The 21,257-nt window shown below is 49.6% G+C and overlaps 1 long non-coding RNA gene across 1 annotated transcript in view; it reads right to left on the bottom strand.

Annotated features, from left to right (window-relative positions):
* LOC144163622 (uncharacterized) overlaps positions 1–21,257 on the bottom strand; it is a 38,359-nt gene that overhangs the window by 9,799 nt on the left and 7,303 nt on the right. The window contains exon 2 of the long non-coding RNA XR_013320954.1: positions 19,165–19,819. This is a non-coding gene — a long non-coding RNA (uncharacterized LOC144163622). The remainder of the gene's footprint in view (positions 1–19,164; positions 19,820–21,257) is intronic.

The following is a 21,257-nucleotide window of genomic DNA, read 5'->3' as shown; positions in this document are numbered from 1 at the left end:
TTTGGCGACGCGCCACTCCCAGGAAGAGTAGCCCAATGCTTCAAAAAGAAGTCAAATATAGGACACAAGTTTTTACTCCTAGACAGAGTGCCCAGCCCTCCTCAACTCCTTTAAGTGAACAGGTACCCCCTTCTTTCATTTATTGCGCATTGTCGCCTTTTCAGTACGTTCCCATAGTTTTATTTTGATTTCATGAAAGTCAAGCCTATGAATGCTGTACGTAAATAGGCGCTGCTACCCTACGGTTTTGTAGTAACGTTTTGTGTAAAATCTGCTGGAAGGTTTCGCTACGCCGTTTAGTGTTGGCATATACACTCTAAGAAATTGGGGGAGTAGTTGAAGAGTCCAGTAGTCATTGTACTTTTGTAAGCGTTGGCGGATTCCCCTCGAAAGCTGCGGGGAGTTGGATTCGATGTTCGCTCCCCTTGAGGAGGAGAAAAAAAACTCCCTCCTCCTCCCCGAAGGGGATCGTGCGGAAATGCGAATGAGTGCGCTGCGGCATGAGTGCGCTGCGGCAAGCAGTAACGGAGAGAGGCGTGCGCTCCACTGTATTATATACATTTTCCGAGCGCAGCGAGCGGAGAGAGGGTACGCGGAGAGGAGAGAGAGCCCCGCGCAACACGCCCGCCCCGCGCGCGTACTCGCTCTCCCGCCGAGCTCCACGATGCGAGCGCCCTCACACGCCCGAGCGTGCTCCTCCTCTCCACTCACTCTCCGCTACTCCGCCCGAGCAGCGCGATGCGAGCGCCCTCACACGGGCGCTCCTCCTCTCCCCTTGCCCTCCGCTACTCCCGCCCGAGCTACCACCTGCTCCGGTTGCTAGGCGCGCCACAGCTGTTGCTAGGGGTGAGGAGGAGCGCCGAGAGATAACACCTGCGGGCCCACGCCGACGGAGCACGGCAACCCCCGACTAAGAAATGCATTCGCATTTAAAAAACTCACCGCGTACACTTCTCGTGCGTGGTGAAGTGCAGCCCCAGTACTGTTCCCGCACCAGTGAAGAGTAAACCTGCGCATCGTCTCCCCTCTCCAGTACGAAGAGTAAAATTGCAATTTCATTCTTGTCCAGTGCGGGAGTAAGCATGGATATGTACTCCTACGATCTATGCACCAGCTCATCAGCGATGTTTTATTTGCAGATGAATATATAACATAAAGCATTTGGGTAAAAAGCTCCCTATTTCTTCTGCCGCGCATTCTAAACGTGCAAGAATATGAATTTGTATAACGATTGCTCGCAGCGTTCAGTGGCTGCAAGCAGCAAACCGAAGGAACCAATCTACGGGCCACTGCAGACGGGCGCTTTGGAAGAGTTTGATAGACGTACGCTTGTCACACGCCTAGTCGAGCTGAAAAAAAAAACAGATTGTAAATCTGAGATTTATTGAGGAAAATGGTGTTGCAAGAAGTGAAGTCCGCGCTTTTCTTATAGCTCAAGCCGCAACGGCAACACGGGCACCACCCATATACCGTGGCTTGTGTAGCCGAGATGGGAATGTACATACGATAGATTTTATTAGGCTAAATAAAGGAAGTCCAGCTACATAACTGGTATTAACAGCAATATGGGTCCCGTCTGTAAGATCGGCGTGTGAGGAACAGGCGATATCACTGCGAGGGCATCTCAAATATGGTTCTATCTCACCACGGCAGACAGTCGCATTACGGCTAAGAGTGCATTACGGCTAAACGTCGCAACACGGCGGAGAGTCTCACTACGGCGAAAAGTGCCTTACGGCTAAACGTCGCAACACGGCGGAGAGTCTCCCTACGGCGAAAAGTGCATTACGGCTGAACGTCGCAACACGGCGGAGAGTCTCACTACGGCTGAAAGTGCGTTACGGCTAAACGTCGCAACACAGTGGAAGGGGGACCCTTTCAGCCGATCAGCCGTTCATATGAGCTGCAGCTACTTGCGTTCAGCATTGTCGCAGCTGGGCGTTACGTGCAAGAGCCTGAATATACATTTCGGCGTGTCTTTTCCGCATTTTCATTGTTTTCCGCCACTTGTTTTATTTCTTGCGTATTTTGAGTGTTTATTTTTTAGGGCTGAAGGTGGTGGTACGGCTAAATACGCGTTTAATTTTTAAATATGTTATATTTCTAGAAAAATTTGAAGTATTGAACAATATTGCTGTACTCAAAAAAGGTCTCGCGGAATTTATGCATAATTTTCGCCCCAAATCTATTCTTTTCTTCTCGAAAAAGGCTTTACAAAAACTCATTCAGACCAGTCTTTTTCGCAATCTTAAAAAATTCTGCTTGCTCCCCCTTTCTCAGTTTTGTTTTCGTTCTCTCCTATCTACTAACATCGTGACTGTGTGCCTAACAGACAATATTAAATCGTCGATTGACTGCTGTGACGCTGCTGCTGGGGTTTTCTTACAGTTCGAGTCAGCATTCGACAGCAGGGACCATGACGTTCTTTTCATTTTGCTTGAGCATTATGGGATAGTAGGTCGTGCCATAACTTGATACGAAGCCGTCTACTAATGATGCAACCGACCGTTTTAATTTCTACAGCAACATCATACCCTGTCACAGCTAATAGAGGAGTTCCACAAAGCTCAATCTTGGGCCCATTGCTCCTTTAAATTTAACAAATGATCTTCCTCTCTGTTTTAATTCATTAATGCATACTGCATATAGACGCCACCACCGTCTTTAACTGCCATCAAAATGCAAATGCTCCAGGCTGACCTGTTTTCCTTCCAACGATTTTGTCCCCTTAAGAAACTATCTTAACGTACCTGAAACTTGCTTTTAGATGCGAAGCAGATTATGGTTGGGCCTGTTTTCTCCGCCGTTGTGTGGGCGCGGTTGTGTTGCATGCCGCGATTCAATACCAGCAACATGACACCTAAACAACGACTCTCATTTGCAAATTGCATGTATGCATGGTCAAACGTGAAACAAATTACGCCCGCTTCCCCTCGCGTGGAACCCAACGATGTGATGAAGACGCAAATTCACGTTCACTAGGCGTTTCACGCAATTCAACTAATCGACCCAACGGAAACACCCAGCGGAACCCCCTTCAGCGTCGCATCACACCAGGGTTCCCGCGAGGGGAGGTGGGCGTAATTGTTTTACAATAGAAATTTAAATACACTGACGAACACAACTAAGGGTTATTGCGCGCGGGGTTGGGGTTTATAGCTTACTGGCTACTGTTTTAATGCAAAAACGTGGAAGATATACGCTGGAGAGCTATCAATTAACAAACGAAAAATAAAAAAGTCCCAGAAAACAATGAAAACGCGTGAAAGACACGTCAACATATATATATATATATATATATATATATGCAGGCTCTTGCCCGTAACGCCCAGCTGCGACAATGCTGAACGCAACTAGCAGCAAATCATTTGAACGGCTGATCGGTTGAAAGGGTCCCCCTTCCGCCGTGTTGCGACGTTCAGCCGTAACGCACTTTCAGCCGTAGTGAGACTCTCTACCATGACGCGACGTTCAGGCGTAATGCACACTTAGCCGTAGTGAGACTCTCCGCCGTATTGCCACGTTCCGCCGTAATGCACACTTAGCCGTAATGCGACTGTCCGCCGTAGTGGGACGATGCCGGCCGATTTGGGGCCGTGGTTCGGTCTTTGTTGGCCCGCGCGCACACTAAGGAGGTGCGAAGATCTTCGTTGGGAATGCGACGCCACGGGGTCCGCGCACCTCATATGGTTTCTGCCTAGGATCGCCGTGAATGGCGGAGAGCCTTGAGGGCCCGCTGCGTTCGTTAAGGGAAACGGATACGGGTCACCCCGTGTTTGTGGTGGCGGTCGAACTTTGGACAAGGCGTTATAGGGAGGCGAAGCTAAAGTTTGCCGGGCGAGGGAAGCGCTGCCCTCTCCCCTCCGGGGGAGTACGCCGGGCCGGCGGCCTATTCGGCACGTGCTTTTTTCGCTGCGCGCGTGCTGCATTTCTCGCGCTAGGAAGAGGGCTGGGTAAAATTTTCTTTCGACTTATGAAAGCATACACATGAGCACGTGTCCAGCAAGTTCGGTTTACACGTAGAGTAGTTACTGAGTTCATTTTTGTCGACGTTTGTCTTGTCGTCTGCTACAGACGCGCCGCCTGCTTCCCGCCGCTCGACCGGCAGACTGCCCCGACGATTTTAAGGGGGGGAAACGCGTTGTTCGGCGGTCGTCGGTTGCTCTTTTCTTCTGCAAGGCGACAACTGTTCAGCTGGTCACATCGTACTTTTCTCTTGTTTGTTACTCCCTTCGCGTGCTCGCGCTTCTGACATCCGGACTTTCTGGACTGCAGAAACACTGGCGCTTGCAAGAAATGTAAGATAAACGTGATTGATTATGGTTAATAGGTTATTTCTTACTCTTGAAACAATCAGCTGCATCTTATAAAAACGCATTAGAAAGGCACACGCTAATAAGGGGTGCGCTGACAGCGCCGCATTTCCATTTTACTTGTCCTTGAAGAAATTTTTGTTTGCAATGTTTGTCACCCGCTTGGAGTACAAGTATGGGTTAGCGTGACAGTTCGCGGAAACAACAGAGCAGCTTGTGGCGTATAACTTTTAATTACTATAATATACAGAATTTGATGTATACCTCTTCTAATTACCAGTATTGCTAAATGTGGGAAAAAAGCGAACAACACAGAAATCCCGTCCAGAACACAAGTCACAATGACAAGACGGACCAGAGCTTCTACACCCAGGTAAATCGCTAGAAACTATTTTTTTTTTTACCCATGCAAAATGTCAACCTATTGTGTTATATATGGACGATATCGAACGGCACCAGCTAAACAACTCCGAAGTTCATTTATTATAGCGGAAAACAATCATTGGCAGCATGCATTAAAAAAAGTGTAGAGGGGAGGACTCGTTAGAACACTAGTTTGCATTTTCAAAGCCGGGTAATGTAAACTGAAAGCACACAGATACAAACAAAAATGTGTCAACTTATTTCACCTTTCGAACCGCAGTGATCTATCCTTTTGGTGCGCTTTCGCGGGAATATGCAGAATTTAACGAATGGATCCTCTTCTTTCGCCTTGTTACTGTCGTGGCAGCTGACCATGCAACAATATGGGGGGTTTGCTTCACTTTCAGTTAATATTTTCCTTTCGGGCGAGTGAGGAGTGTTCCCGCCGCCCTTTGTACGTGCTGGCTTAAGTGGCTCGCGAAGCAGGCGGTCGCTTTCTTCGCATTCGTGAGTAGGGGGCTGGATGCCTCAGGCGGTGCGGGAGACAGCGCGAGCTGCGCGTGCACTTGCCAGACGCGGAGGAGCGGGCCGGGAGGCGACTGCTTCACAAGAGCACTCTTTATCCTGTGAAACCGCCGGGGCGCTCGGCCGTTCGAGCGGCGCGTAGCAGACGACGCGTCTCTAGCAGACGACAAGACATGCACCGGCAAAAATGGACCCAGTAGCTACTCTACGTGTAAACCGAACTTGCTGGACACTTGCTAATGTATATGCTTTCATAAGTCGAAAGAAAATTTTACCCAGCCCTCTTCCTAGCGCGAGAAATGCAGCACGCGCGCAGCGAAAAAAGCACGTGCCGAATAGCCCGCCGGCCCGGCGTACTCCCCCTCCGGGGAGAGTGCAGCGCCACCCGGCGATCGTTCCGGAGCCTATACGCGTAAAGTGCGGGTGTGGGAACGGGCAAGGGAGGCGGCGTGCGTAGAAGCTTGCCCCGGGCGCTTGCACGTGTTTCCCCGGTTGTCTGAGTGTTTGTCGTATTTGTTTGGTGTACTTTTGATCTCTTCCTTGTTTTTCTGGTGGGAGAGAATGAGCAGGGTTTGAGGGTTACGGAAGGGCGTTGCCTACCGCGGTTTAGGCGCGGCTTTGGTGATACACCCCATCAGGTCGCCGGGAGATACTGATTGGCCTGTGCATCGGGGGTGGAGCGTAAGTAACCCATCAAAACCACGAGACACGAGGTCTCAGGGTCGAATCCTCAGGGTTTTAATGTGCTATGCACGGCCGGCGTATTGCCGGGCTAGCCAGGTCAGGCTAGGGAGGATCTCACCACTTGGGTAGTTTTAAGGTCAGGGTCCATCGCTGACGGGGGTGCCGCGTGCACAAAGTTTTAGCTGACATAGAACCCCATTTTATTTCTTACTCGGTCTATCTTCAGTCTGTAAATATCCTGCATATGTCTCTCCGTGTAAATATACAGTTTTGAAAAACCCTCCATCAACCATCGTCGTCGTGTCATCAGTGCCGTCACCATCAGGCACCAACGCAGATCATCAATATCATCATCTTCAACAACATCGAAAGAAAGAACCGTAATCATTTACTCTCACTAAGAGGGTTCAACTTAAAATGAGAACGACTCAGCGGGCAATGGAGCGGAAAATGATAGTTGTAAAATTACGGGACAATAAGAGAGCGGAGGGGGTCAGGGGACAAACACGTGTTAAGGGCAGATTAGTGGAAATTAAAAAGAAATGGGTGTGGGCAGGGCATGTAATGCGAAGTCAAGATGACCGTTGGTCACTGAGGGTAACAGAGTGAATCCCTAGAGAAGGCAAGCGTTGCAGGGGGCGGCAGAAAGTTAGATGGGCAGATGAGATCAAGAAGTTTCCGGGGATAAATTGGTCGCAGTTAGCGCAGGACCGGGGTAATTGGAGAATAATGGGAGAAGCCTTCGCCGTGTGGTGGGTGCAGATAGGCTGGTGATGGTGATGATGATGATTCTTATCAGTAACCATGTAACCTGCCCTAACCACAACTTTTATTTTACAGATTGAGCATCTGTAGCCCTTCCCCACTTGCAATTGAAACTTTGCAAATTATTGTGCTGCAGGACACTCATTCCAATTATTGATTACGGCAGCGCCATCAGCCCATCCTCATTAAAGCCCTTCACTCAGTTTAACACCGAATCGAACGGTACATCATTGGGACTGTTCGTGTACTCGCAGTGTTTGGGTCGTCAAATAAAATAAAAACTTGCCCTGCCTTCTATTTTTCCTAATTTCACAGGTTATTGTATTTCTCGTCAGAGATTGAGCAGTTAATTGATTCTTTTTCAGCGTACCTCCTGTCACAATCATTTTAAAGCAGCGTGCCTTCCAAGTGTCCATTCTAAACTTTTCATAGTTACTTTCAATTCATACTGCTCAGGGCAGGAATGCGCGTCGCTCGAGCAATTCCATTACCGTGAAAAGGATTCCTAAAAATCTGCGATAAGAAAATAGTATTGCATGACAAGAGCCTTGCTAGTTTCTTTCCTAGGCGTTGTACCTGCCAAGGTTTTACTCTCCCATCACGTATATTGCAGAAAGCCTTTGGACTACACACAAGAACAAAGGATAAACAAGCAATAGATTACTTGAACGTTTTAGATTGTTTAGAAGCGCTTACTAAACGAGCGAGCTCCTTTAGATGTGTGGCATTCGTCATGCGGATCAACTGCTACTTCGATTAAACAAGTTTCGAGGCTGGGCTAACCAGGAAATGTCGTTCGAAAGCAGTCACCTGTGGGCGTGTAATACCTGTGCTCCACGGTCGTTTTAAAGGCCTTCGGAAGGCTGTTGAACCGAATGTCTATCGAGCGCCCCATTGTAAATGCACAGGGAGTAGTTGTGGTGGACAGTCCAATTGTCAATTGAAAGGAACCGTGCACGACTTCCTTAAAGGACCCATGCGTGATAATTCGTTTTGAAGCCAGCACAACGCGGGCTCCTCCTCTTACACCTAGGCCGTCTAGTGGTCAGGTTTACTGCTGCCCCAATTTTCTTTATCAACTGCTACAATAACCTGGCTGGCTGTTTGGCCTAGAAAATGCAACTAAAGAAAAAATGGCTTCTCTGGACTCGCGGGTAGCACAGGCACTTTTAAAGCGTATTCTCTAAGCTGGAAACGAAGATTTTTTATCCCATTTTTTTAATCCAAGCTTTTAGATTCTCGTTGCTGTCGTCTGGGATCAACCCAAAACACGCTTGACGAAAGCCAAGTTCTATTGACGATGATGACGATCAGAGGTGAAGCGAAGAAAAATAAAACGCTCCACGGTGTCGCAACCGAACCTGGGTTCCTTTCATTATAAACATGACGTCTATACGGTTCCACTATTCCGGCACTTTTTTATTGCGCGCCATTCCGTCATAGTCGAAGCAATTTTGATTTCTAGAGGGATGGACGTGCGGAATAAAATAGAAGATGCACCCCTCCACACCACACCACCTTACTATACACAGAAAGTAGAAATCGCGTTACCGTTATACTACCTATCATAAACAAATAGGTCCGCTCAAGTCTTGGTTGGTTTGTGTTTTATTGGACTTGATTTTAAAAAGTTTTGCGTTCCCCCATTGTTGTTGTTTTGACAAAGGGGTAGTTGATGTAATTTTGGGATTTTAATGGAAAGTTCACCCTTATATCACATGTCCTCAGTTTTTTTGTATAACAGTGGTAAAGTAGAGTTAAGTTGGTATATGTCATTGATGTATGTTACCTTGTTGTGGTGTAAGTTTTGCGAGTAGGGGTCAGCGTACGTCCTTCCTGTGTCCCGAGCCGCTTTGCAACGCGACGGCAGTGTGCATTGTTCGCCTCCCACCGCTTTCACTCGGACGGGGGCTGCTTGAGAGGAAAATTGCCCGGGAGTTGTGCCCGGCGCCTAAAGCCGGCGGCGGCGGCGGCGGCGGCGGCGCAGTGCTTTGCTGTTTCCCTCACTGTTGTTGTTGTCGGCTGAGGACGGTACCGGGGGCACGGGGCGGCGAGACACACCGAGTGCTTCCGTCGTTAGCGGGACGAGACGTCGCCGTGTTGATCTATGCTCGACGCCGTTTGACAGCGGACGCGGCGCGCGTTTGTGGCGGATGATCTGAGGAGCCGGCCTTGTCTAGCAGTACTTAGCCTGAGTAAGCCAGGCGCCGGCGATGGCGTCGCGGTAACGTTCAGTGGCTGTCAGGGCGTTGACTCTTCCTTTCCCGTGAGAACGTCTTTCCTCCACCTAAAGGGGCAGTAGGGTGAGGAGGTGACGGGATTCAGGCAGGACCAATGGCGAGGATGAATAATCGGGGCGATTGGAGAGTACCTGTGTTCTTGGCTGTGATTGGGCAGCATATGAAGTTGTGATTTGTGTATGCTGTGTTGGATGTTGATCGGGGGATTCTGGGGGAGACGGCGGTGGGACGACACGAGGGACGGTTGTGTTGGTGCACGCCGGGGTCAACGCCGTCGTCTCACGCACTGTTTACATCCCTGACTCTCCGTACATTAAAGTCTACTGCCACTGGAATAGGCCTCGTTGTCTTCGACTGCACCACCGGTTCTCGGATCATTGAGGGGGCGCCAATTCAAGAACAACGGAATTACCAACAATCCGTCAACCTACTTTTAACTGGCGCAGTCGACAGGATTGGCTAGCCCCGCAGTTCGAAGACAGGGGAGCCGAAGATCAGCAAGGCAAGTCGACGGCGGAGAGATTGGGAGGCGTCATAACGTCAGTGCCTGTCACGAAAGGTGCAAGTGTTGGTGCACTGCACGCGTAAACCTCGACGTTGGTGCGTCAAGGAGCCGGGTGGTAGAGGAGCGTCGGAAGGAGGAGATTCCTCGGAAATCGTCACACGTTGGTGCGTCTGACGGATGGCTGCAGCTGTTGGTGCACTGCATGCGTAAACCTCGACGTTGGTGCGTCAAGGAGCCGGCTGGTAGAGGAGCGTCGGAAGGAGGAGATTCCTCGGAAATCGTCAGACGTTGGTGCGTCTGACGGATGGCTGCAGCTGTTGGTGCACTGCATGCGTAAACTTCGACATTGGTGCGTCAAGGAGCCGGCTGGTAGAGGAGCGTCGGAAGGAGGAGATACCTCGGAAATCATCAGGCGTTGGTGCGTCTAACGGGTAACGACAGCCGTTGGTGCACTGCACGCGTAAACCTCGACGTGGAGACTTCAAGAAGACGCCTCGCGGCACAAAACTGGACTGTGTCTTCTTCGTGGGGGTGTAAAAAAAAAAACTGCTCGTGGCGGACGAGTGAACCTGGGAGCGACCTCGACGTAGCGGTACTTCTTGGGATGCCAGAAGAGGAGTGCTTTGCAGCAGTTGTTGCTCTGCAGAGGAGGTGACTGGAGTTATCGTGTGCGTCGAGAGAGCAGCGGAGCCCAATTCCAAAGATTCACGGCTGTGGGACTGGAGTCGTGGCCTTTCGTCAGTGTTGGCGGTGGACCAGTGGTTGCTAGGACGACTATCAGGTGAACGTTTCGTCGACGAGATCAGCTGGACGGAGCGTTGCTGTCGTCTTCCTGAATCACAAACTGGCGTGTGTTACTATGTGCGGACAACCGGGCGCTACGCATCGCACGTTTTCTGGGTGAGGCGACACATTTTTTTTTGCATCTCCTGAGGTCCTTTTGTGCATGCAGTTGCGTTCGGGAGCGCGTACGGAGTCAGAGAAAATGGATACCGAGGTTGTCGAGTCACCTGCCGGTACGGCAACAGACCTTAGTTCTGATATCGTGCAAACAGAAATGAAGCTATTGAAGCTGCAGCTCGAGATGATGACGCTCAAAGCCGCACAGATGTCACAGCGGAACAGCGAGCTCGAAAGTGAGAGAACTGGCATCGCGCGGCACGCAAAAGATCTAAAGACCGCTCTCGCCCCGATGCCGACAGAGAACGCTCTTATTCCCGCGTGGTTTAAGACGGTGGACGCCCTTTTTAGTTCCCTAAACATTCCTGAAGAAATTCGGGGCACTATACTTCTCCCGTACCTGAACGAAAAAATTGGCGCATTCATCGCTAACCAGGCCAACGGTAAAATCATGCCGTACAAATAACTGAAGGAGGTAGTCCTCCGAGAGCTTCGTATGACCGCACACGAATACCGCAGAATGTTTTTAGCGGTTACCAGGCAGGAGGGCGAGTCGTGGAGCCAGGTGGCCACGAGACTTGAAACAATGTTTTCGTGCTACCTGCGGAGCAGGAACGTTGAGACGTTTGAGCGGCTTCAGAAACTTCTGGTTGCTGATAGGCTAAAGCAGCTAATGCCAGAGAATCTCAGAGCCTATGTCACCCAAAGCGAGCTGAAGGGATGGATGCCGGCAAAAGAAATAGCCGAGATCGCGGCAAACTTTGAAGAGAGTGTCTCGTATTCCACACAGAGAGCGTCACCACCGGTCGGCGGCGGGCAGCAACCGAGTGGAAATCGGGACAGGTCTCCCCGCGGGCCAGATACGCGTGCGAACTCAGTTCGTTGTTTTGGGTGCGGCCAGCACGGGCATTAGAAGAGAAACTGCAGGTCGGGCTGGAACCCAGACGCGGATGTTTTAAGGGTGGTGGCCGGAAACGTTGACAACCGGCGAGAGGAAGTCAAACGAGTGAGTCGCGACAGCAACTTCAGGCTCCCAAAGAATGGCCCGTGGGTAGAGGTACTCATTGGTGACAAATTGTGCACCGCTCGTGTTGACTCTGGTGCCGACATCACAGTAATCAAAGCTGGTGACGTGCCCACTGAAATTTTGGGGCAGAGTAGCGGGAAGGTGAAGCTCACGGGTGCCTTTGGCAAGTCAGTCACGGCAGACCTTACGTATATTCCTCTTGGGGTCCCCGACGCATCGGGAAGCGCAACTCAGCGGATGGAGGTGCTCTGTGCAGTGACAGAGGAACTTGACAGTAACGTGGGGGCCCTAATCACTCCCGATGTTTTTGGAGACCTGCGTGCGAATGCGCTGGATATGGAAACGGAGCTAAGGGAGCAGGCGCGATTGGAAGAAGAAATTGTAGCAGAGCAGACGATGCAGGAAGCTGCCGAAGGCGTGAGTAGGAAAGATAACGCGAGCTCACTTGTGTCGGGACCGGTCGGCGGTACCCCGTTGGGGGATGGAAGATTAAGCGGTACCACAAGTGCGTCGGCGGCTAGTGGCGGCTCAGGGACGCATGCGGATTCGTACAAGCCAACTTTTCAGCGGCCAGCTGACGGGCTTAGCTGCATGCCTAATGCAAGTGCCGCCACTGTGACTTATGAGTCGACGACCCCTAAAGAACCGTTGCCCGCCACTGTTGAAGAGAGAGGAGACGTGGTTCGAACGCGCCCGGGGAATGTTTTGACGGCCGGGAACGGTGAGCCACTGACGGGCGAGGGAAGCGATACGGGTTACAGCGAGGCCGAGGGTTTCCTCCCCGAAACTGAAAGGTCGTTCGCGGCGGAGCAGAGGAGCGACGAGTCCCTCGCAGAGTCCTGGCGCCAAGCTAGGGAGGGGACGCACGGTATGATAATTCAAGAAGGGCTTCTCTACCACAAGGACGTGGTAGAGGGCAAAACTTGTTTACAACTCGTGGTTCCCAAATTGCGGCGCGCGGAAGTGCTTGGGTTAGCACATGATAGCCCATGTGCCGGCCACTTCTCCCAGAAGAAGACGAAGGGGCGTATAAAAAACTCCTTTTTCTGGCCGGGGGTAGCTTCCGACGTCCGACGGCACTGCCAAACTTGTCATGGCTGTCAGGTTCATTCTCGTAAGCTCGTGACAGACCGAGTCCCTATTACGCCACTCACGAGACCGAGTACACCATTCGAAGTGGTATACCTGGATTGCATAGGGCCGCTCGAGCCAGGTTCAGCGCGGGGTCATAAGTACGCACTTAGCGTGGTCGACCTCTGCACCAGGTGGGCGGAGGTGATTCCCCTGAGGTCCTTAACAGCAAAAGCCACTTGCCAGGGCTTGATCGAGGTTTTTTCACGATGTGGCACGCCGCAGCTAATATGTAGCGACCAAGGCACCAACTTCACCGCCAAGTTGACTGCAGAACTCATGGAGAGGTTGGGCGTAAGTGTGCGTTTCGCGACTCCAGAGCACACTCAAAGCAATGGGATTGTCGAGAGGTGGAACGGTACCTTCAAGGCGATGCTTCGCCACGTGATAGATGAACACGGCGGTGACTGGGATCGCTATGTTCCATGCTTACTCTGGGCCTACCGGGAAGTGCCGCATGATGTAACAGGTGTGTCACCTTTTGAATTAATGTACGGCCGAGTTCCCCAAGGGCCTCTGAGCATTCTGCGCAAGTCATGGACCGGCGAATGGGCTCCCCCATCGGGTCTGAATAAGCCAGCGGCTGGCTATCTCATGGAACTTAGGGAGAGAATGAGCGCTGCGGCCGAGGTGGTCAACGAACGAAGCTCGAGACTTCAGCAGGCCTATACGCAGAAGTATAACCTGCGAGCCAGGAAGAAGGAATTTAGGGTAGGGGATGAGGTTCTGGTTGTGCAGACGGATGCCGGTGGAAAGATGCAACCAAAGTGGACGGGTCCTGTCACAATAAAAGAGAGGCAGCGTAACGATAGCTATGTGGTACGTGACGAAGAAGGTAACGAGAGACTTGTCCACGCGAACAAGTTGCGACCGTACTACGTCCGAGCTAGCAACGTAGGCGTGGTGTTTGAGACAGACGCAGAGTTTGGTGACATAGAAACGGCCCCGCATATAGAAGAGTCGGCTAAAGCAGAGAAAACCGACTTCCAGGTGACTAGTCTGGACGCCATGCAGGCAAGGCAACTTAAGGAAGTCCTGGTGCAGTTCGGTGATGTTTTTTCGGATAGACCAGGGAAGTGCATTGTAGGCGAACACCGCGTTACGCTAATTCCCGGAACCACCCGGGCGCGCCCGCCCATGTACAAGGTTCCCATGGCGATGAGAGAGGAGGTTGAGAGGCAGATAACGGAACTTTTGGAATGGGATTTTATATATCCTGTGCACAGCCCGGGAGCGCACCCGATTGTGTGTGCACTGAAGAAGGATGGCTCCATAAGGATCTGTGTGGATTACCGAAGCCTTAACGCCATAACGGTAGCAGATAGCTTCGGGAACGTGACTGAGCTTCTGTATAGCATAGCTGGGGCTAGGTATATTTCCGTGCTTGATATGACCCGGGGGTATTGGCAAATTCCCCTTGAGGAGGAATCTCAGAGCCTAACCGCTTTTTCCACTCATAATGGCCTGTATGCGTGGAAGGTCATGCCTTATGGGCTCCGAAACTCCGCGGCAACATTCCAGAGAGTAGTTAACGGACTCCTCGCTGGCCACCGCCAGTATGCGTGCGCCTACATCGACGATGTGGCGGTGTTTTCGGAGACTTGGGAGGACCATCTTTCCCACTTGAAGTCTGTGTTGCAGACGATACGGGACGCAAAGCTTACGGTGAACCCTTCCAAGTGCCGATTCGCGCAGTCGCATGTTAAGTATCTGGGTCACGTGGTGGGATCTGGTACGCATGCCCCTGATCCGGACCGAATTGCGGCGATCGAGCAGCTGAAGCCACCGAGGACGAAGCGCGAGTTGAGAGCATACTCGGGCTCCTCAATTATTACAGTGAGTACGTTCCCGCCTATTCCCACCTGGTGCTCCCGCTGACAGCGCTTACGGGCAAGCGGGTCCCGAATGTTTTGCCTTGGAACGGGGAGGCACAAGCTGCCTTCGAATCAGTTAAGGAAGCACTAACGGCCGTCCCGGGACTCACTGCGCCAGACCCCCGCAAGGATTTCTGTCTTGCGACAGACGCGTCAGAGGTGGCGATCGGGGCATGCCTCTCGCAGGAAGAGAGCGGAGTTAACCGGGCAATAGCTTTTCTGAGTAAGAAGCTTACCCCAGCTCAGCGGAAATGGTCCGCCATAGAAAGAGAGGCGTACGCTATCGTGTGGGCTCTGGGCTGCCTTGACACGTGGTTGTTTGGTAATAAGGTGAAGATTTTGACGGACCACGATCCGCTTACCTTTCTGACCCGTTCCGCGCCTTCTAGTGCAAGGCTCATGCGCTGGTCCCTCGCACTTCAGAAGTACAATTTGGAAATCGCCCATGTTAAGGGTGCCTTGAACAAGGCAGCGGATGCCCTATCGCGGCTAGGGTATGACGAATAACTCTACGCGGTTAACCCAGGCCCATTTGGGTGGTTATTAAACACATGCGATTGCAGTAACGGGTTCTGTTGGGCTGATGATAGAATTGTTGACCTAAAGAGTTTTGATTCCCTTGATGCGGGGTTTGTGTTGTGGTGTTATAGGAGTGTAAGGTGTTTTTGGGTGATGTGTGTGTGTGTGTGCGTTGGTGTGCAGTGAAGCAGTATCGTCAGTTTTGAGGGGTGCTATGCGATTCCCAAATAGACCTCAGGAGCATGCCGTGTGGGCCTCTCCAATGGTGCACGCTGCATGGTTGCATGTTCGGGTTGTTGCGATGTGTTGCATATGAGGCGTATTTGTGTTTATCTTACTTCACGTGTACTTTCCTAAAAGTATGTTTTATGTTATCTTGATTATTAGGGGAACAGTGTAGAGTGATGCTTTTCTTTGTCCAACGGTTATGGAGGGCTGGAGTTTGACAGATGTAATGGTATTGTAACAGAATGAGTAGATTTATTTTTTTTTTCTTGTCATGTTACACGGACAGCAAGTGTCCGGTAACATTCTTGAGGGGGGAGGAGTTAAGTTGGTATATGTCATTGATGTATGTTACCTTGTTGTGGTGTAAGTTTTGCGAGTAGGGGTCAGCGTACGTCCTTCCTGTGTCCCGAGCCGCTTTGCAACGCGACGGCAGTGTGCATTGTTCGCCTCCCACCGCTTTCACTCGGACGGGGGCTGCTTGAGAGGAAAATTGCCCGGGAGTTGTGCCCGGCGCCTAAAGCCGGCGGCGGCGGCGGCGGCGGCGGCGCAGTGCTTTGCTGTTTCCCTCACTGTTGTTGTTGTCGGCTGAGGACGGTACCGGGGGCACGGGGCGGCGAGACACACCGAGTGCTTCCGTCGTTAGCGGGACGAGACGTCGCCGTGTTGATCTATGCTCGACGCCGTTTGACAGCGGACGCGGCGCGCGTTTGTGGCGGATGATCTGAGGAGCCGGCCTTGTCTAGCAGTACTTAGCCTGAGTAAGCAAGGCGCCAGCGATGGCGTCGCGGTAACGTTCAGTGGCTGTCAGGGCGTTGACTCTTCCTTTCCCGTAAGAACGTTTTTCCTCCACCTAAAGGGGAAGTAGGGTGAGGAGGTGACGGGATTAAGGCAGGACCAATGGCGAGGATGAATAGTCGGGGCGATTGGAGAGTACCTGTGTTCTTGGCTGTGATTGGGCAGCATATGAAGTTGTGATTTGTGTATGCTGTGTTGGATGTTGATCGGGGGATTCTGGGGGAGACGGCGGTGGGACGACACGAGGGACGGTTGTGTTGGTGCACGCCGGGGTGAACGCCGTCGTCTCACGCACTGTTTACATCCCTGACTCTCCGTACATTAAAGTCTACTGCCACTGGAATAGGCCTCGTTGTCTTCGACTGCACCACCGGTTCTCGGATCATTGAGGGGGCGCCAATTCAAGAACAACGGAATTACCAACAATCCGTCAACCTACTTTTAACTAGTAGATTATATGGCTGCTTGGGAGATAGAAGCCTATTATCCTGCTAATTATTAGGTTTTTTCTCTTTTCAGCGCAGTTCTGAGCAGCTCCAAACAGCCCAGAGCTTCTCCCGCCATAGACCTATTATGGACAAATAAAATACGAGATGCTTGGGGCTGCTCATAATTGCTTTGAGGAGGCAAAAAAGAGACCGGTTGTTCTGCATTGCACCAGAAGTGCTTGGCCTGCACTGACTTGAAAACAGAATGTCACGCTTCTTTCCGGCTTCCTCACGTTTTCACCTCTTTATGGTTTCGTTTATTGTCATACGGCGTGATTTGCGCCACCAAGCAGGCTGGGACGCATCCCAGTTTCCCTAGAATCAGGCTTATGCACAGCCTGTGTGCACCATCTCTACTCACATGCCATCACGTCCAGGTGTCACGTTGCACACGCTATTCTATAGGTGTATGTTTACAATTCATATATTTGATAACTTTGCAAAGTGATCATCAGTCCCCAAGGTTTCAATTCCTGCCGAGCCACAAAGTGGGTATGCGCAAGGAACAACGACCAAAACTTTTGTTTTGCAGATATAAATAGCTTAGTGCTAGCGCATTCGTATGCTAGTGTGGACACAAGCACTGAAATGCCAGCAGTTGGCGCATTGAATTTAAGGCAAAATGCCTCACGTGCCCGCTTGAGCAAAAAAGCGGCGTTTGTGTTGCAGATATCCTGTCAAGGAATTCACTGCAACAATAAACAGTGTATAAACCACAAACAGATGTGTGACCTAATGGGATGGTACACGTGGTACCGGCCCACAAATGTGGTCCCAAAATGAAAGCTGTTAGTTACGAAACAACATGCTGAAAGCCGACCAAGGTTATTATTTTAAGCTTCTGCAGTGGATTTACAGGAGCGGTATTTGTATATTACCATTTAAAAGCGCAGGCGAATATCATCCAGAATCTAAAACGAAGGGCATGGCCTCTAAGGACGAATTACGGGCAGCAAACTATTGATTCTCAGTCAACGAAAGCGCTAAATAAGCAAGAAGTGAGTTCGAGTTTTCACAACATCCAATCCACTTTTAAAGCGAACTGCAGGACGGTTTTAGTAAACAAAAATGTTTTAGAGATAACTCAGCAACCTGTGGCTCTATACAATGTACTTATGGTGTTTTATGGACTAGAGAAAGGGAACTAAACAACTTTGAAATAGTTTGGTATCTGCCGAAATGCATCGCCCTGAATGAACCTCAGTACAAGTTTTATCTTTTTGGTTGTGTGTTTATTATGGTTTCCGTTTTTGTATTTGATTTTGTGTTTGTTACGTGTAAGCTAATGAAAATTTCTGCGCGAGGGTAAGGCTGGTTCATGTTCATGTTCTTTTCTTCATTTGCAGAAATACTCTGTTACTTTGTTGAACCTGATAAGTGCACGGTTTCAATGTTTTCTTTTCTGCATTATGCTGCGAGTACTGTATTATAATTGTTTAATGTATTATGTGAATTGATTTATTAACGCGAGAAGGGGGCCGGGACCCCGTCACGCAGATTTCGCCTTTAGCCCTGGTCTCCTATGAGATATGTACACTGTTGAAGAAATAAAAAAAAAGTTCACAGAAATTAATTCACCGTAGATCACTTGAGGACGCCCTATACAAATAAATATGCGACACACGATACAGAACAAATTCTTAATCGAAAATTACAACATATTTCTGAGAACACTGTCCTGTACCGCGGAGAACAACAAATTTTGTCACGCTTTTTATTATCTTGAATTGACGCAGGTGGGCATAGTGACTGTATTTTTTAATTTTTGAAAAGCTTTGATCCGCCTTCGCATTTGCCTCCCCTGAAAAATTACCGCTATTTAGTTAAGATTTAAATGTTATAATCTGGATGGAAACAGAAACATCGCTGCTCTGTTTTGCATGAAAAACATCCGATTATGTTGATGTGACTGTGGTGTGCCACAGGGTTCTGTTTTACTCCATTGGTTATTACTTTGTATTAGTGATATTTTGTTTTATTTGATCCTCTATTCGGCTTTTTATGGACATTGTGTACTCTCTTGTAAAATGAGAAGTGAGCCGGAGGACCCGGAAGTTTAAAATGACAACGTAAAAAATGTATTTTAATTTAACAAATGTAACATTTAAAACGAAAGTAGATGGAAGTTACACCTTGTATGCACTGTGTTGTTGTTACCAATAACAAAACCTACAAATACATATGTGTTTTGTTTGCCTCGGACTGTTCACGAAATGTACACGTAAATTACGTTGTGGCGACAGCTGCAAAGGTGTTAAATTTTATTTAGCGTAACCTGAGGTGTTTGTACGAAGGACACAAATATTGAACGTATTTTACGTGCGTTCGACCAGTTCTAGAATAGGCCTGCTTAGTCTGGTATCGTGCACAGTTAACCCTGAGTGACTAGAGAGAAGAAAAATACAGCGCAGGGTGGCAAGCTTCTTACTCGGTCGACACCGATGGCTGGCGGGTTGTACTGCTCAAACCCCATTTGGGAGCAAATTTCACCGCGCCGAAAAAAAACTGGATTCGAAGTTTTGTATTCGTTTTAACAAATTACTGAAATTTAGAAATGCACTTGCAGACGCCACATTGTGTCGCTTTAAATTGATCGTTCTTTCAAGCTTAGGGAAATTCCGTGCCAGCACTGGAAGCTTTGCCAATTCCTTTTTGTCAAGCCAATACTTCAATACAATCGGCTCTGAATTGTACAAATATCCTCTGTGAATGTAAATTTCTCTTTTTCTCAAACTTGTAATGTGCCGTCTATAACGCTTTTTTTCCGCTGCGGCATTTGTTTAATAAGGAATAAAAAAAGTTCTCACCTTGAAGTTGCTGATCCTGTCAATATATCCCTTATCCTGTAACGTCCACTTCCCCTTCAAGACGTCCATTTCATTTTTCGCTGCTTCGCATACAACCACCTCATCGTCACTGTAGACAAACGCAGCAAACCAGTGCTGAGTACAGGGGACTTTATCAAAAATCCCTTTCAAAATGCCACCACATGAGCCAGAGGTCGAGGAGGATGCCATCAAGGACGTCCCGCAGAAGAACACCTGGCAGCTTTCTGGTGAAGATCTCCTTTTGGTAGAAGGACCTGCAAGCTCTAATAATTTCTTTTTGTTCTCTTCGCAGTCTGAAGAACGTTGACCATTGCCTCTAGATTTTTTTGAAGGAGTTGTGCCTTTGCGGCTCATGGATCTCGTTCTTTTTCTTTGTTTGTCTGCCCGTGTCTCAGGCGCGCTCGGGCCTACGGCTTTCATTGTAGATATAGCATTCTTTCTGCTTTCTTGTGCTTTTGATCCACTTTTGTTGCTTTTGCGTCGGCCACCACTTCTATCCATCTCAATATTCCTGAAAAGGCGCGCGTATAAAGGGTGCGAAGTTCTTCGCCTTCTCCAAGCCACTTAGGTGGTATGGTTTTTACAGGATATTTGGTATGATGATGTCTCCAGGTGTTTCTGTAATGCACCCCACCTGCGCAAATATAAAAGTCATTGCACTGTAGAAAAAGAAATAAAAATACTTCCGCAAAGCGTCCGATGACACTGAATGCAGAAACCGTGATTCTTTTCACTAATTGTTATCCGTAATACAGGTCATAAGAAAGTAATGAGAGCTCTCCTTCTGGCTTCTGCAAGTGAGCATCCGTGCGTGAACTCTCGTCCGTTCAAAGGAGTTGATTAAGTTGCTAGAATCAGTGCATTGCGTGCAAGACAATTCTGATATCTCTGTTAAGTCTCGCAACAACTGTAGTGCTGATAAAACGATGGCCCAATCTGCAGATAAAGTGCTTTTCTTCGGGAAAATTCAAATCCGTAGCAGTACCTTAAGTCAAGGAAAAACTTGTGTCTGTCACTGTCACGTCATCAGCCGGGCAAACAGGGTGCAGAAAAACAAGACACCTAATGTACCGGGACAATAATGTGCACAACGCCAAAAGAACACGCGATTCCTCATTGCGGTAAGGTTAAAAGGTTTCTGACGCGAGCACAATTTTAAGTATTTAGCATTCTCTAAATTTGCCCGTCATGTGCGTTCCGGGTTGCAGCTGTAAGCCGGAAGGGTGAAGTAGACAGTCCCAACTTGAGATGCTGGCCTGTTAAAAGTTTGCAGGCCACGCTGCCGGAACCCACGGTGCGTTGCCCCAGGTGCCGCCAGAACTTGTCTGAAGTGCACAGCCCGAGCGTTGAAGCCAGGCAGCCCCACCGGTGCTCGTTCGCGGAGCCGTCATGGGCGCGTTGCCTCGATCAGGATCGTTACCTGTAGCTGCTATCTGAAGGCCGGCTGGGTGCCTTTATAGGGTCGTGGCCTACAGCTTCATCTATGGCGTCGCCATCACTTGGTCTTCTCGTTACATGCCCCTGCCTCTTCCTCTTCTCTTCCACTTCTTCCCGTCCCCTCTTTGGACGCTTGCCCATGACATTACCCATGTCTCCTTTTTCTTCTTTCTCTTTTAGTCTTCTGCTTCGGAAGGTTGCTCTCTCTCTGGGGGGTTGCTCGTGACACTCACCCGCCCCACATCTCCAGGGTGAGATACCCTAACGCTCCCTAAGATATCTACACGACTATACTGTGCAAGCCCTGAAAAATATGCGACAAGCACCGCGAATTCGTTAACCCTTTCCGAAGCTTGGAAACATTCGACATTGTGTTCATTCCGAAGGCGAGTAAACGATGGCAGAAGAAATTTTGAGACCCATATCACTCACGTGTTGCCTCGGGAACTTCGTTGAGAAGACAATTCGGAACCGCGTACAGCTATTGTAAGGTTGCGAACTGCTTTTTGAAACGATGTTTGGTTTCCCTCCCGTACTGTCTACACACTACATTCTGCTATAACTAAAACGGACTGAAGGAAGCCTCCCCGCATGGCGCACAAACAATCCTATTATCGCATTTGAAAGGAGCGTTG

This window comes from Haemaphysalis longicornis, unplaced genomic scaffold (assembly GCF_048455015.1).
Source record: "Haemaphysalis longicornis isolate Haplotype H1 unplaced genomic scaffold, Haemaphysalis longicornis Haplotype H1 scaffold_126, whole genome shotgun sequence".
NCBI classification, from domain to species: Eukaryota; Metazoa; Arthropoda; class Arachnida; order Ixodida; family Ixodidae; genus Haemaphysalis; species Haemaphysalis longicornis.
The sequence above is the reverse complement of the archived record's forward strand: the minus strand, read 5'-3'. Positions and strand labels throughout refer to the sequence as shown.